The sequence below is a fragment of the Schistocerca serialis genome, chromosome 2 (assembly GCF_023864345.2).
Source record: "Schistocerca serialis cubense isolate TAMUIC-IGC-003099 chromosome 2, iqSchSeri2.2, whole genome shotgun sequence".
Lineage (NCBI taxonomy): Eukaryota > Metazoa > Arthropoda > Insecta > Orthoptera > Acrididae > Schistocerca > Schistocerca serialis.
This window is the reverse complement of record NC_064639.1, coordinates 947279818-947297178: the sequence shown is the minus strand read 5'-3', so window position 1 is coordinate 947297178 and position 17361 is coordinate 947279818. Positions and strand designations below refer to the sequence as shown.

At 45.7% G+C, this 17361-nt stretch overlaps 1 protein-coding gene across 1 annotated transcript in view; it reads left to right on the top strand.

Annotated features, from left to right (window-relative positions):
• Nucleotides 1-17361, top strand: part of LOC126458320 (uncharacterized) — a 73435-nt gene that overhangs the window by 36778 nt on the left and 19296 nt on the right. The window lies entirely within an intron of this gene.

The following is a 17361-nucleotide window of genomic DNA, read 5'->3' as shown; positions in this document are numbered from 1 at the left end:
CCATGAAGCTGGGCTACGGTCCCGCACACCGTTAGGCCGTCTTCCGCTCACGCCCCAACATCGTGCAGCCCGCCTCCAGTGGTGTCGCGACAGGCGTGAATGGAGGGACGAATGGAGACGTGTCGCTTCTGCCTTGGTGCCAATGATGGTCGTATGCGTGTTTGGCGCCGTGCAGGTGAGCGCCACAATCAGGACTGCATACGACCGAGGCACACAGGGCCAACACCCGCCATCATGGTGTGGGGAGCGATCTCCTACACTGGCCGTACACCACTGGTGATCGTCGAGGGGACACTGAATAGTGCACGGTACATCCAAACCGTCATCGAACCCATCGTTCTACCATTCCTAGACCGGCAAGGGAACTTGCTGTTCCAACAGGACAATGCACGTCCGCATGTATCCCGTGCCACCCAACGTGCTCTAGAAGGTGTAAGTCAACTACCCTGGCCAGCAAGATCTCCGGATCTGTCCCCCATTGGGCATGTTTGGGACTGGATGAAGCGTCGTCTCACGCGGTCTGCACGTCCAGCACGAACGCTGGTCCAACTGAGGCGCCAGGTGGAAATGGCATGGCAAGCCGTTCCACAGGACTACATCCAGCATCTCTACGATCGTCTCCATGGGAGAATAGCAGCCTGCATTGCTGCGAAAGGTGGATATACACTGTACTAGTGCCGACATTGTGCATGCTCTGTTGCCTGTGTCTATGTGCCTGTGGTTCTGTCAGTGTGATCATGTGATGTATCTGACCCCAGGAATGTGTCAATAAAGTTTCCCCTTCCTGGGACAATGAATTCACGGTGTTCTTATTTCAATTTCCAGGAGTGTATATCCAAGAAGCAAAGATAGATGTGGCAGTGGAATTAAAATTTAGGGTGAAAGGATATCAACGATAACATTCGCTGATCAAATTGGTATCCTCAGTGAAAGAGAGGAAGAATTGTAGGGCCTGTTCGAAACAGTGAACAGACAGATGAGCACACATTTTAGTCTGAGAGTAAACAATGAAGGACAGAAATAATGAGAAGTAGCAGAAATGAGATTAGCAATAAACATAACATGAAAACTGATGATTACGAAGTAGACGAAGTTAAGAACTTCTGCTACAATATGACACACGATCGCAGGATCCAGGACGTGGTAGGCTCCACTAAGGACAGGATGGATGCAGTACACACTGCAGGCGTGTACAAGGTGGAATGCGAATGTGGAGAGGCATACATCGGAGAGACTGGCAAGCCAATAACAACGCGCATTCGAGAACACGAGCGCTATATTCGTCTAGGGCAACACAAGAAATCTGCAGTGGCAGAACATCAGCAAGACTGCGGAAAAGAAATAAAATTCAGCGAAGCCTATGTCTTGGACATGCAGCCGGTTATGACGAAACGCAAAATCAGAGAGGCTATCGAAATACTTAAACACCCTAAGAACACGTATAGGGAAGATGGACTCAGGCTTGCCCCACTTTGGCTTCCTGGAATCAAAGCCCAACAGACCGCACTGTCAACACGAGGCGCGGACACTACCGGCGGGTAACTGCCGCCGCGCGGCAGACGTCCAGCACTTGGTAAACCTCTCATTCGGCACATAACACAAGAGCCAACAGACAACACAGGTTACGTTCTCCCTTCACCGCAATAACCTATTAAAATAAAATTCCCTCTCCTTCTTCCTTAAGTGACCAATGAAACGAACTATAGTTAAAATCTTCTGGGTTATTAGGCCGCGTCATATTTCCACTAAAATGATCGATGGCTCTGGCTCTGAGCACTGTGGGACTTAACATCTGTGGTCATCAGTCCCCTAGAACTTAGAACTACTTAAACCTAGCTAACCTAAGGACATCACACACATCCATGCCCGAGGCAGGATTCGAACCTGCGACCGTAGCAGTCGCGCGGTTCCGGACTGAGCACCTAGAACCACTAGACCACCGCGGCCGGCAATGATCGATGTTCGACCTCTCTGCTGGGATCTTCCTCAGGATCTTCTGATGTCCACTACTGGATCTAGGACGTGCTAGGCTCCACTAAGGACAGTATCCTGCGATAGTGTATAGTAGACACCAGATCCTGAGGAAGACCCCAGTAGAGGGATCGAAATGTCGATCATTTTAGTATGAATATGACGCGGCCTAATAACCCAGAAGATTTTAACTACAGTGACAACGGCCACGAAAGCCTGCAGAATTACATGAAACGAAGTATCTTTTTAAAATTGTCACGTAATGGCATGCGCAGTAAACAGTACCAACAAAATATAAGGTACACTGCATAGCTAGAAAGCACCAGTAGACCCAGAAGAAAGCCGCTGCAACCGTGGCCGAAACGTTGGATTTTCTCCAGCAGCAGTAGTTTTATACATTATGACGTGGTACCATACCCAGAAAACTTTTAAGTCGACTTACTCTGGCCGCGGAAGCCTACGCAGTTATAAACATGACACACGATGGACGAAGTAAGAAGGACATAAAAAGCATAATAGCACAGGTAAAGAAGGCATTTCTGGTCAAAAGAAGTCTGTCAGTATCGACATTAATAATAGGAAAGAGTTTTTGAGACTGTACGATTGCCGGCCGCGGTGGTCTCGCGGTTCTAGGCGCGCAGTCCGGAACCGCGCGACTGCTACGGTCGTAGGTTCGAATCCTGCCTCAGGCATGGATGTGTGTGATGTCTTTAGGTTAGTTAGGTTTAAGTAGTTGTAAGTTCTAGGGGACTGATGACCACAGCTGTTAAGTCCCTTAGTGCTCAGAACCATTTGAACCATTTTTGAACTGTACGATTGGAGCACATCATTGTGTGGTAGTGAATCATGGAATGTGGAAAAATTTGAAAAGGAGAGATATGGTCCTATAGAAGGATTCTGAAAATTAAGTGGCGTAATAAGGAGCCGTGGTGTTCTCCCCAAAACCATAGAAGAGAGCAACATATGGAAACCATTGGCATGGAGGGGTAGGATGACAGAACGTGTTAAGACATGAGGGAAAAACTTGCACGGTTCTAGATGGAACTTTAGAGGGTAAAAATCCAACGATTAATCGAGGATGTAGGATGGAAGTGCCACTCTGAGATGAAGACGTTGGCGCAGGAGAGGAATTTGTGACGGTCTGCATCAAGCAACACAATACAGTGATGACAAAAAAGGAATGATACTTGCATATCAATCGTGATTCGTTACAGTTTGGGAGTTTTAGCATCTCGTCCAAGATGAAGATTGCACTCCTGTTTATAAAGGAAGAGGGTGAGTTCAAAGGAGCAACACGGCGGATTACGTCTTTAGACAAGGGAAGCCTCGCTGACGCTAATCGCTCGCTAAGCGGTTACGCTGCAAGAACGCGTTGCTCCGAGGAGGCGGCAACAGCAAGAAGGAAACCAGCTCGCAGAGATGAGCGAACTGACGCTGCCTTCAATGTAAGCCCACTAACACATTACTCATGCCTCATTGAAACGCAGCCGACCAACTAATTGCCTATACGACTCTGTAACCATTGTTAATAAGACGGAAACTTTTGCCCTTCACACTGTTATTACAGGCGCGCCTATAACGTTCGGCGAGTATTCCTGTCTACATGGTACAATGAATACTTAGCACGCTAAATGAGAAAACACGATGAATATCTTCACTCTGTGACAGCAATGGTAATGTTACCGTGGACAGCATCTCCAAAGCGAAGTTACAGAACACAGTTATACGAAATTGTTTCTACAACTACATCTACATACAGGGTGTTTCAAAAATGACCGGTATATTTGAAACGGCAATAAAACCTAAACGAGCAGCGATAGAAATACACCGTTTGTTGCAATATGCTTGGGACAACAGTACATTTTCAGGCGGACAAACTTTCGAAATTACAGTAGTTACAATTTTCAACAACAGATGGCGCTGCAAGTGATGTGAAAGATATAGAAGACAACGCAGTCTGTGGGTGCGCCATTCTGTACGTCGTCTTTCTGCTGTAAGCGTGTGCTGTTCACAACGTGCAAGTGTGCTGTAGACAACATGGTTTATTCCTTAGAACAGAGGATTTTTCTGGTGTTGGAATTCCACCGCCTAGAACACAGTGTTGTTGCAACAAGACGAAGTTTTCAACGGAGGTTTAATGTAACCAAAGGACCGAAAAGCGATACAATAAAGGATCTGTTTGAAAAATTTCAACGGACTGGGAACGTGACGGATGAACGTGCTGGAAAGGTAGGGCGACCGCGTACGACAACCACAGAGGGCAACGCGCAGCTACTGCAGCAGGTGATCCAACAGCGGCCTCGGGTTTCCGTTCGCCGTGTTGCAGCTGCGGTCCAAATGACGCCAACGTCCACGTATCGTCTCATGCGCCAGAGTTTACACCTTTATCCATACAAAATTCAAACGCGGCAACCCCTCAGCGCCGCTACCATTGCTGCACGAGAGACATTCGCTAACGATATAGTGCACAGGATTGATGACGGCGATATGCATGTGGGCAGCATTTGGTTTACTGACGAAGCTTATTTTTACCTGGACGGCTTCGTCAATAAACAGAACTGGCGCATATGGGGAACCGAAAAGCCCCATGTTGCAGTCCCATCGTCCCTGCATCCTCAAAAAGTACTGGTCTGGGCCGCCATTTCTTCCAAAGGAATCATTGGCCCATTTTTCAGATCCGAAACGATTACTGCATCACGCTATCTGGACATTCTTCGTGAATTTGTGGCGGTACAAACTGTCTTAGACGACACTGCGAACACCTCGTGGTTTATGCAAGATGGTGCCCGGCCACATCGCAAGGCCGACGTCTTTAATTTCCTGAATGAATATTTCGATGATCGTGTGATTGCTTTGGGCTATCCGAAACATACAGGAGGCGGCGTGGATTGGCCTCCCTATTCGCCAGACATGAACCCCTGTGACTTCTTTCTGTGGGGACACTTGAAAGACCAGGTGGACCGCCAGAATCAAGAAACAATTGAACAGCTGAAGCAGTACATCTCATCTGCATGTAAGCCATTCCGCCAGACACGTTGTCAAAGGTTTCGGGTAATTTCATTCAGAGACTACGCCATATTATTGCTACGCATGGTGGATATGTGGAAAATATCGTACTATAGAGTTTCCCAGACCGCAGCGCCATCTGTTGTTGAAAATTGTAACTACTGTAATTTCGAAAGTTTGTCTGCCTGAAAATGTACTGTTGTCCCAAGCATATTGCAACAAACGGTGTATTTCTACCGCTGCTCTTTTAGTTTTTATTGCCGTTTCAAATATACCGGTCATTTTTGAAACACCCTGTGTATACTCCGCTAGCCAATAACCAGTGTGTGGCGGAGGGCACAATTCGCGCCAAAGTTATATTTTCACCCATCTGTTCCACTATCGGATCGCGCGAGGGAAAAACGACTGTCTTAACACCTCAGTACGAGCTCTAATTTCCCTTATCCTTGACTGGTGATCATTGCGCGATTTGAAAGCTGGTGGTAAAATATGTGCTCTATATCCTCGGCGAAGATCGGATTTCGGAATTTAGTGAGCAGCCCCTTCTGTTTAGCGCGCCTTCTATCTGCAAGTGTGTCCCACTTCAAACTTTCTATGAGATCTGTAGCGCTCTCGAGATGGCTAAATGTACCAGTCACGAATCTTGCCTCTCTTCTTTGGACCTTCTCAATGTCTTGAATCAGACCCAACTGGTAAGGGTCCCATACAGACGAACAGTACTCTAAGACTGGACGAACTAACGTATTGTAAGCAATTTCCTTTGTTGAAGGACTGCATCGCTTCAGGATTCTACCAATAAACCGCGATCTAGAGTTTGTCTTGCCCGTTACTTGTGTAATCCGATCATTCCATTTGAGATCATTTCGAATAGTCACACCCAGATACTTGACGGATGTTACCGCTTCCAAACACTGGGCATTTTATTTTGTACTCGTACATTAACGGGGATTTTCGCCTTCTTATACGCAGTAGGTTACACTTACTAATATTGAGAGATAACTGCCAGTCATTACACCACGCATTTATTTTCTGCAAATCCTCATTGATTTGTTCACAACTTTCGTGTGATCTACTTTTCTGTAGACTACAGCATCAACGGCAAACAGTCTAAGGCCGCTGTCAGTTCCATCAACCAGATCGTTTATGTAAATCGTATAAAGCAGCGGACCTATTACGCTGCCCTGGGGCACACCTGATGTTACGCATGTTTCTGTTGAAGTCACCTCATTCAGGACGATATACTTTCTACCCAACCGCATATGTGGACTGATAGACCGTGAGCGCGCACTTTTTGGAGCAAGCGACAGTGCGGAACTGCGTCGAACGCCTTTCGAAAGTCGAGAAATATGGTTAAACGTTGGAGCCGGTATCTAGAGCCTGTTGTATATCTTGCACAAAGAGGGCCAGCTGTGTCACGCATGACCACTGTTTCCTAAAACCGTGCTGGTTTCTGGAGATGAGCTTCTCAGAGTCTAGAAAGGTCATTATGTCTGAACACAAAATATGCTCCGTGATTCTACATCAAATCTACGTCAGTGAAATTGGCCGGTAATTATGTGCATCCAATTCATCATTGTGCAACATACTCTCGATTTAGAATACCACCTGACAATTTGTAATTATTTTGACGTCTAAAGAGATTGTTGTTAAGGTTGTAGCTGACGGATTTGGGAAATATAATGATTCGGGTGTGCTCAAGGTTCAAATGGCTCTGAACACTATGGGACTTAACTTCTGAGGTCGCGCGGTTCCAGACTGCAGCACCTGGAACCGCTCGGCCACCCCGGCCGGCTGTGCTCAAGGATCTGTAAAGGGGCTCATTGGACTACAGCACACATAGTTCCATAAACGGCACGAAGATGTATCTAGTCATTCACGTCTGTATGCAGGCTGTAATATGATTCTGCTTTCCATTCGCAAAAGCTAGTTTACGGAGATTAGAGCGCGGACAGAGACAAAGAGAATCGGTTTTTGTCGCTCTACACAGCATTAGAACGGGAAAGTCAGTAATTAATACTGTCAAGTGATGAGTTCCCTGAAAATTTTTCGTAAATGTAGCAGAAAAAGGTAACGAGAATAGGGTTTAATATCCGGTCAACAGCGGGGTCATTAGGGACGGAACACGGATTGGACATTGGGGAAGGAAATCGGCCGTGTTCTTTTCAAAGGAACCATCTTCGCATTCGCTTTCATAGAAAAAGAGAAACTACGGAAAACCCAAATATGACTAGCTGGCTGAGGGTCTGAACTCCGCTGTTCACTAGTGTGTTCCAATGCGTGAAAGAATTAGCCACCAGCGCTCGACGCACCTGTAGCATAAAACAGGTTTCATAACAGATTTCTGGTAGTCATCTCAGTACTATCACCAATTTTAGTTGCTGCCTAGTTACTTCAATACTCGTCGACCTGCTTGGTTACTCATCTAGATGCGACTGATTAAGTTATACATCGCTCCTACTAAAACAAAGAAGTGTGAAAGACAGAGCGCTGTTTGCGTGTAACATCTTGCATTGACGACTACTGGAGATAAATCAACAGCCGGTAGGTTCAGTACGAACACAGCATCCTATACGAATCCTATACGAATCTGTTGCTGTTATCGTAGCATAAGGCAGCAAGACATCCTCGACTACCAATCCATCATTCACACAGGCACCTTTCAGCGCGTAATTTATGCTCGTTGTGCAAAGAAACACTTCGGGCAACCTCCCTCGGACCGTACGCCATGACGCCAGCGTTTCTAATGAATGCTTCCCATTCAGACGTAACATCTGATTCCACCTGTCGAGTAATTCCTTTGTCGAATACTACATCAGAGAAAATGTAGGTTACTGATGTCTTTTTCTGAATAGCTGGCTGGGTCCAGGAAGCGTGCAGAGTGTAGCAGACGGACGTTCCACCGTCCTGTGACTGTCCGGCAAAGAGTTATAAAGGAGGAAGGTGCGCTTCATTTCTCAGCTCGCAGACAGTCTAACGACGGGTCTGCCGCCATGTGTTTCGGCTTTTCAAAGCACAAAATGCCCCTTAAAATGGCACTACCGTACGTTTTTGCCTTTCCTTTTCTCTTGCGGCACTCTCGCCAGCAGTTTCCACGTTCAAAGGTGTCTCCTTGGGAACTGCCACATCAGTGTTTCATTCTAAGCCCGTTGCTTGCTGTTGCACGCTGTGGAACACTGTTCAGCAGCTGCCGCAGTTCCCTGTGAGGTAACTGTGCCTCCAGCACTCTTTCCTATGAAAGAAACAGCTTTATTAAAAAATCAATTGTGGGGCCTAATTACCTGCTGACAGGGTGTTTGTTAGAAAGGGGCTGGACAAAAATATGTATGTTACTTATAATCCGTCTTGATTGCAAAATGTTTAATCATATGACCGGTTTCGGTTCCTCTAGAACCATCTTCAGAGCTGATATTTCGATTACAAGAGTAATCCGTCCACAGACAGCATGTGAAAGTTGCTGTGTGTGGACGGGTGAATCCTGTAACCGAAATATCAGATCTGAAGATGGTTCTAGGGGAACCGAAACCGGTCATATGATTAAACATTTTACAATCAAGACGGATTATAAGTAATATTGTAAAACCACTGATTGCGGCTATCCCATCAGACATTATGTCTGTTTTTGCAAAAATATGGAAACAGCAAAAACACATTACAACGTCTAATACGGTGTATGAAAACCGCCCACATTCAAAATAGCTCCCAGCCATCTCAGAATGTATAAATACAGGCCTCGTATGGGCTTCAAATCGTTCTTATACCACTCTTCCTGTCCGCCTCGATAGCTGAGTGATCAGCGCGACAGAATGTCATGCAAAGGGGCCCGGGTTCGATTCGCGGCTGGGTTGGAGATTTTCTCCGCTGAGATGTTTCTCCGCCTGAATGTTGTGTTGTCTTCATCATCATATCATTCTCATCGACACGCAAGTCGCCAAAGTGGCGTCACCTAAAAAGACTTGCACCGGGCGACAGGTCTAGCCGACGGGAAGCCCTAGCCACCGACATTTATTTACCACTGTTGCTGCAGAGTAGTGGCAATTCGGGTCTTCGAAGTAGACCACAATGTTCAATAACATTGAGATCTGATTACTGTGTGGGCCAGGGAAGATGCTACAGTCCATCCTCGCGCTCACAAAACCAGTCCTAGACCACGTAACCTGCGTGAGAAAGAGTCTTGTCGTCTTGGAACACAGCATAATCACTGGAGAACAAACATTGTACAATGAGATGGACCTGATAAGCCAAAAATGTCACACGATCCTCAGCAGTAATACGACCCTGCAGAGTAACCACGGGGCCCATGGAATACTACGATATGGCTGTCCAAATCTTCACCGAACCCTCGCTACGTTTCCCTCTTGGGACGTAAAGTAGCCAGAAATTGAAAACAGTGTGAAACAAGCCTCATCCGACCAAACTGCTATCACTCCATAGTCCAGGTTTTATGGCTTCGGCACCACGTTCTGATGTACCGAGCTCGATAGCGTAGTGCTTAGCACACTGGACTTGCATTCGGAAGGACGACGGTTCAAACCCAGGTCCGGTAATCCTGATTTAGGTTTTCAGTGATTTATCTAAATCATTTAAGGCAAATGCCGCATCTTTTCTTCGAAAGGGCATGGCCGACTTTCTTCCGGACTTGTGCTCTGTCTCTAATGACCTCGTTGTCGATGGGACGTTAAACACTAATCTCCTCCTGCCTTCTCTTCCTACTCCCGTTTTCTTACAACGGGCATTTGCTTCACTGGTGAGCGATTTTGGAATTCAAGCTCGCCATGGAATTCCCTGTAGGTGGAGTTCCTTTCGCGTTGTTTTGGCGCCGACAGCGTTCACGAGTGCGACATTCATAGTGACCTTTGCAGTTGTTGTCGTCTTATAGTTTTCGTCACAATCATCTTCGATGTCCGTCTGTTACGTTCACTCAACGCATACTTCCGTCCACGTTGTGACTTACCGGATGGTGTTATTCCATTTTTCCTTGCGCGCGGTAAAAATCTACGATATGATGCCTCTTGAAAAACCATGCGCTTCGGCTAGCTTGGTTATGGAAGCACCCACCATACGAACACCAAAAACCTGCCCTGGTTCGAATTCACTTAGCTCAGACATAATGCACTCACAACAACTCAGAATATTGTTCTGACAACGACTGACCCTTGAAACACATTGTTACTTTGTGCCTGGTAGGGCTCTCAACAAGGGAAGTGTCCAGGCGCCTCGGAGTGAACCAAAGCGATGTTGTTCGGTCATGGAGGAGACACAGAGACAGGAACTGTCGATGACATGCCTCCTCAGGCGCCCAAGGGCTACTACTGCAGTAGATGACAGCTGCCTACGGATTATGGCTCGGAGGAAACTATGACAGCAAGGTCACCATGTTGAATAACGCATTTCGGGCAGCCACAAGACTTCGTCTTATGACTCAAAATGCATGATGCGCAGCTTCACTCCAGCCGTCCATGGCGAGGTCCATCTTCGCAATCACGACACCATGCATGGGCCCAACAACATGCAGAATGGACCGCTCAGAATTGGCATCACGTTCTCTGCATCGATGAGTGTTGCATATGCCTTCAACCAGACAACCCGGTCAGGTTGAGCACCTTAGCCACACTGTCCAGCGAGTGCAGCAAGGTGGAGGTCCCTTGCTATTTAGTAGTGGCATTATGTGGGGCCGACGTACGCCGCTGGTGGTCATGGAAGGCGCCGCAACGGATGTATAATACTTGAATGCCATCCTCCGACCGATAGTGCAACCATATCGGCAGCATATTGTGAGGCACTCGTCTTCATAAACGACAGTTCGCGCACCCATTGTGCACATCTTGTGAATGACTTCCTTCGGGATAACGACGTCGCTCGGCTAGAGTGGCCAGCGTGTTCTCCAGACATGAACCCTATCGAACAACACTGGGATAGATTGAAAAGCGCTGTTTATGGACGACGTTACCCACCAGTTACTCTGAGGGATCTACGCCTAATCGCTGTGGAGGAGTGGGACAATGTGGACCAACAGTGTCTTGATGAACTTGTGGATAGAATTCCACGACGAATACAGGAATGCGTCAATGCAAGAGGACGTGCTACTGGGTATTAGAGGTACCGATGTGTGCAGCAATCTGGACCCCCACCTCTGAAGGACTCGCTGTATGGTAGTACTACATGCAATGTGTGGTTTTCATGAGCAATAAAAAGGGAGAAATGATGTTTATGTTGATCTGTATTCCAATTTTCTGTACAGTTCCGGAACTCTCGGAATGATGTGTGTATATCCAACTACGTATTTCTCTTACTATGAAGGCCCAACGGTACCGACCGGCCACCGTGTCATCCTCAACTAATAGGCGTTACTGGATGCGAATTTGAGGGGCATATGGTCACCACACCGCTCTGCCGGCCATATGTCAGTTTCCGAGACCGGGACCGCTGCTTCTGAATCAAGCTGCTCCTCAGATGGCCTCACAAGGGCTGAGTGCACACCGCTTGCCAACAGCGCTCGACAGACCGGATGGTCTCCCATCCAAGTGCTAGCCCAGCCCGACAGCGCTTCACTTCGGTGATCTGATGGGAACCGGTGTTACCACTGCGGCGAGACCGTTTCTTAGTATTAACTGCAGCAAATAATAATTATAATTCAGACCTGCATCAGACTGGCAAACAAAACTAATGGTCTACAAAATCATTCACTAAAAACACAAATACTCTTAGGTCCAGTGGGAAGTCGGTTCGTAAATCGCGCCCTCGAAATTATACTGGCGGAAAAAAAATCGGAACACCAAGAAGAGCTGCGCGACATAAACGGAAGTTGGTAGGCGTGTTTCTACACCTGAAAGATGATGTATATTCAGATTTCGCACCAGTCCCATAACAATGGCGCTAGTAGTGCCACTACGAGGATGCAGATCACTTTTACCTTAAACACACGATGTAACGGACGTGAACGTTAGTTACCTTTGGGACTGGGCGTGGTGAGTTGATGTTAGTGAAGAATGCCTATGAGGCGTCAAAGACGCCATTGTCAACACCCCACGGAGTTTGAACAAGGTACTGTAGTTGGATTGCGACTGCTCTCGGCGGTGGTCAAGGTCGTCGCAAGAAGACGGGGCTCCGGATGACCACGTGGCACTAAAGAGAGGCAAGACCGTCGTGTTTGGCATATGGCTATGGCGGAGAGTACTGTATCTGCAGCAGCAATTTGAGCAGCAGTTGGCACCACAATGACACAACGAACTGTCGCAGATTGGTTACTTCGAGGACAGTTCTGAGCTACACGCCATGTAGCTTGCATTCCTCTGACCCCAAACCACCGCCATTTGCGACTTCAGTGGCTTCGAGTGAGAGCTCATTGGTTCAAATGGCTCTGAGCACTAAGGGACTTAACATCTATGGTCATCAGTCCCCTAGAACTTAGAAATACTTAAACATAACGAACCTAAGGACAGCACACAACACCCGGTCATCACGGGGCAGAGAAAATCCCTGACCCCGCCGGGAATCGAACCCGGGAATGAGAGCTCATTGGAGGGCAGGGTGGAGGTCTGTTGTGTTTTCAGGTGAAGGCTCCTTCTGCCTCGCTATCAATGATGGGTGCTGGTTAGATGGAGGCCAGTTGAGGGCCTGCAACCAACCTGTGTGTGCCCTAAATACACTGGACCAATACGTGGCGCTATGGTCTGGGATGCGATATTGTATGGCAGTAGGAGCACTCTCATGATTATCCTATCATGCAAAACTGTATGCCCGTCTGGAGATTCGACCTGTTGTGCTGACATTCATGAGAACCACTCCAGGAGGTGTTTTCCAACAGGATAACGCGCGCCCACATACCGGTGTTGTAACCTCACATGCTGTAGGGATTATAGACATGTTGACTTGCCTGCTCGATCACCAGATCTGTCTCCATTCGAATACATTTGGGATATCATTGGGCGACAAGTCCAGCGTCATTCACAAACAGCGTTAACCCTCCCTGTATCGACAGAACAAGTGCAACAAGCATCGAAATCCATCTCACAGACGACAGCCGTCACCTGTACAACACAATGCAAGCACTCTGCTGGGATCTTCTTCAGGATTTTCCGGTGTCCACTGTTGCTAGAACACTGACAGAGACCAGTGTCGCGTTCTCTTATAAAGGGGAGTTTTCCCGCGTTTGTGCTGGAGAGTGGGAGTATTGGTTAAAATTCTTGTGGCCACCATTGGTGGGCCATCGTCATAGGCTAATATTCATGCGCTGATGCAGAAGAAGGGGCGTTATTGGCTAAACTCTTGTGGATACTATTGGTGGCGCATCGTCATTGGATATTAAGTCACTATTCTACTCTTACGCTAGAGAAGGGTTATTGGTTGAAATTCGTCCTACTGCTATCGGTTGGCCGTCAGCATTGGCTAGATCCTAAGCGGAGAGAGCAAGCGTGAGGGAACATTTACGCAAAATATTGTTGTCCGCCGAGGTGACTTGCAGCGCGTTGTTTATGTTGCTCGCACACCGCGGTCGCGTATTCACTTCTTTGATAGCTGGGAGCCACTAAGCCGGAAGATACTGAAGTGAATCCCAGTAGAGGGGTCGAAACGTCGACTATTTTAGAGGATATATGACGCTGCCTAACACCCCAGAATATTTAAACTTTAAATTCCCGAAATGTCTTTACTCTACATTAACTATTTCTTGGTGTCGCGTTTTTTTTCCGTCAGTGTATTCTGAGTCCACTGAAATATTAAAGTATTTAAAGTGTTCACGGCTATTTGGCTGCACGGCCTATCAACAATAACACACTCACCAACACCAGCACCCACTGGCAAAAGATCCCACGTGCTCTAACACTCGTCCTTAAATATTCTCTGTGACGTCACACACAACTGGATCCAAGTTAGATAGTGAAACAATGACCACCATTTAAATTTAAAGTCATACATATAGTAACGTACTATAGAACGGAGAAAATTACTGCGGTCACTTAGCGATCTCTCGTTAAACATCGACACGCGCAAGTTATTAAAAAAAAACTCATGAAGCATGGATACATGTGATCTAGCAACGTGACTAGACTTAAAATACGTATCAAATAGCAGATCGTGATTATTATTTTATTAGGAATATTAAATAAGGATTTGGGAAACTCATGCTACTTATATATTACTTGTAATTGTGGAGGATGAACAGGATTGGCACGGTTCCATAACAACTTTCAGTAGCAGTAAAAAACAAAGTTCTGCGTTCTCGCCCTAGGGGTGCGACCAACTACCGTGTTATCCTCTGTCAAATGGCTCCATCGGATGAGGTACGAAGGGGCATGTGGTCAGCACACGTCTCTCCCGGTCGATGTTGGGTTTCTGAACTAGGGAACTACTAATCGGTCGAGCATCTCTTCAGTTTGCGTCACGTTGCTTAGTGCGCCCCGTTCCAGTATTCCGGCCAAGGATAAATCCCTGGCAGTACTGGGAATCGGGTCCAGCCGTGCTGAACACTCAGGTGCAAAGGCTGACCAAGTTTCAGTAAATCTCCTATAATTCTTTATAGACATGCGTGATTCGAAAAGTAGGCCAAGCTCATTATGCTGTTTACAGACGTTGGCAGCATCCACGTGACATTTCATGTGATCAGATTGCTCCAACAGTTTATTAGTTATTAATTTTATAATTTATCGTAATTAAAAACAACAGTAACTTTTTAATAACGGTTCTAGAGTCTTGCTTGAAGCTGCAACGAGCTCAACCCATCGATGCCATTTTTCTTATGTACTTGGTGCTTTTGTATCATGTTTGTAGCGTTTGTAATGTAATATCTGCGAAAGTGTATATAACAGTATAATTGTAGTTTCAAATAGGTTCCAAAGTTTGGGGGCTTTTTACGCTTACAATAGGCCTATTACAGCTGTTCTGCCATCATCAAGTTGCTTATAATTAATGGTACATACTTCTGACAAATTTTTCTAATTTTATAGGTAATTATTAAATCGATTTCATTGTTACACATTTTTACATACGTCTAATGGTTTTCACATTCATGCAATATCGGTTGTTCTGTCACTGTCTATTTGCTGGTTATTTACGTTACTTTGGTGTTATTGGAGTTGTAATGATTGGTTATCACCTTTCTGACTTATTATTTAATGTAGGTGTCAGATTATATTCTTCATATCAGTATTTTCGTGACAGCTTATTTCATAGATAGTCCAGCGATATTTCATGGTCACAGGCAGTTCTATCATTGCTGTTATCTTAGTGTTGATCCTGGCTGTTGGTATACCTTTTCTTTTCCCTTGTGTTATATCTATATCTATATTTTCTTAGATATAACACACAGAAAAAGAAAAGGTACAACAACAGCCCAGATCAGTGCCTTCATAATAGAAATGATAAAAAGAACTACCTGTAACCACACAGTACGGCTCGATTATTTATCAAATAAGCTGTCACGAAAATACCTATGTAAAGAATGTAATCTGACAACTACATAAAGTAATAAGTTAGATAAGGTGATAACCTACCATTTTTACAGTGACAGAACCACCGATATAGCATGTATGACAAAAACCATCAGACGTACTAAAAATGTATAATAATGAAATCCATTTAATGATTACCCATCAAATTAGAAATAAGTACTAAAAATATATACCATTTACTCACAGATAATCTGATGATGGTAGTTCAGCCGAAATAGGCCTATTGTAAAAATAAAAGCTATCAAACTTAGCAGTGTGCTTGGAATTATAATTGTACTATGTCGTTAAAAGACATATACTCCTCAAAAGACATACACTACGTAGCGAGCACAGAAGAATATAAATTATTGAAAATATATATTATTACTTTTTCATTTCGTCCAGCTTAGCTGTCATTTTATCGTCTCTATCCCCTTAAGCCAGCATGCACGCAATGGCCCCATAAAAATCCGTCATCCAGTCACGCAGGCACATAGATGCCCCGCATTCCTGGCCAAGCTTTCAAATACTCACCACTGTTCTCGCAGATGAGATGGCTCTTCATAATGCAAATTCCACTGTGCGCACGTCACTAAGAACGCTGAGATAGACAGCTGTTTGTCATGAAACATAAGTAGTTTACAAAGGCATGCTTCTACATCGACATCTAAATCCATACTCCTCAAGCCACCTGACGGTGTGTGGCGGAGGGTACCTCGAGTACCTCTATCGGTTCTCCCTTCTATTCCAGTCTCGTATTGTTCGTGGAAAGAAGGATTGTCGGTATGCTTCTGTGTGGGCTCTAATCTCTCTGATTTTATCCTCATGGTCTCTTCGCGAGATATACGTAGGAGGGAGCAATATACTGCTTGACTCTTCGGTGAAGGTATGTTCTCGAAACTTCAACAAAAGCCCGTACCGAGCTACTGAGCGTCTCTCCTACAGTCTTCCACTGGAGTTTGTCTTTCATCTCCGTAACGCTTTCGCGATTACTAAATGATCCTGTAACGTAGAGCGGTGCTCTCCGTTGGATCTTCTCTATCTCTTCTATCAACCCTATCTGGTACGGATCCCACACTGCTGAGCATTATTCAAGCAGTGGGCGAACAAGCGTACTGTAACCTACTTCCTTTGTTTTCGGATTGCATTTCCTTAGGATTCTTCCAATGAATCTCAGTCTGGCATCTGCCTTACCAACTATCAGCTTTATATGATAATTCCATTTTAAATCACTCCTAATGCGTACTCCCAGATAATTTATGGAATTAACTGCTTCCAGTTGCTGACCTGCTATATTGTAGCTAAATGATAAGGGATCTATCTTTCTATGTATTCGTAGCACATTACACTCGTCTACATTGAGATTCAATTGCCATTCCCTGCACCATGCGTCAGTTCGTGGCAGATCCTCCTGCATTTCAGTACAATTTTCCATTGTTACAACCTCTCGATATACCACAGCATCATCCGCAAAAAGCCTCAGTGAACTTCCGATGTCATCCACAAGGTCATTTATGTATATTGTGAATAGCAACGGTCCTACGACACTCCCCTTCGGCACACCTGAAATCACTCTTACTTCGGAAGACTTCTCTCCATTGAGAATGACATGCTGCGCTCTGTTATCTAGGAAATCTTCAATCCAATCGCATAATTGGTCTGATAGTCCATATGCTCTTACTTTGTTCATGAAGCGACTGTGGGGAACTGTATCGAACGCCTTGCGGAAGTCAAGAAACACGGCATCTACCTGTGAACCCGTGTCTATGGCCCTTTGAGTCTCGTGGATGAATAGTGCTAGCTGGGTTTCAAAATTCTACAACTGATCGACGTTAGAGATATAGGTCTATAGTTCTGCACATCTGTTCGACGTCCCTTCTTGAAAACGGGGATGACCTGTGCCCTTTTCCAATCCTTTGGAACCCTACGCTCTTCTAGAGACCTACGGTACACCGCTGCA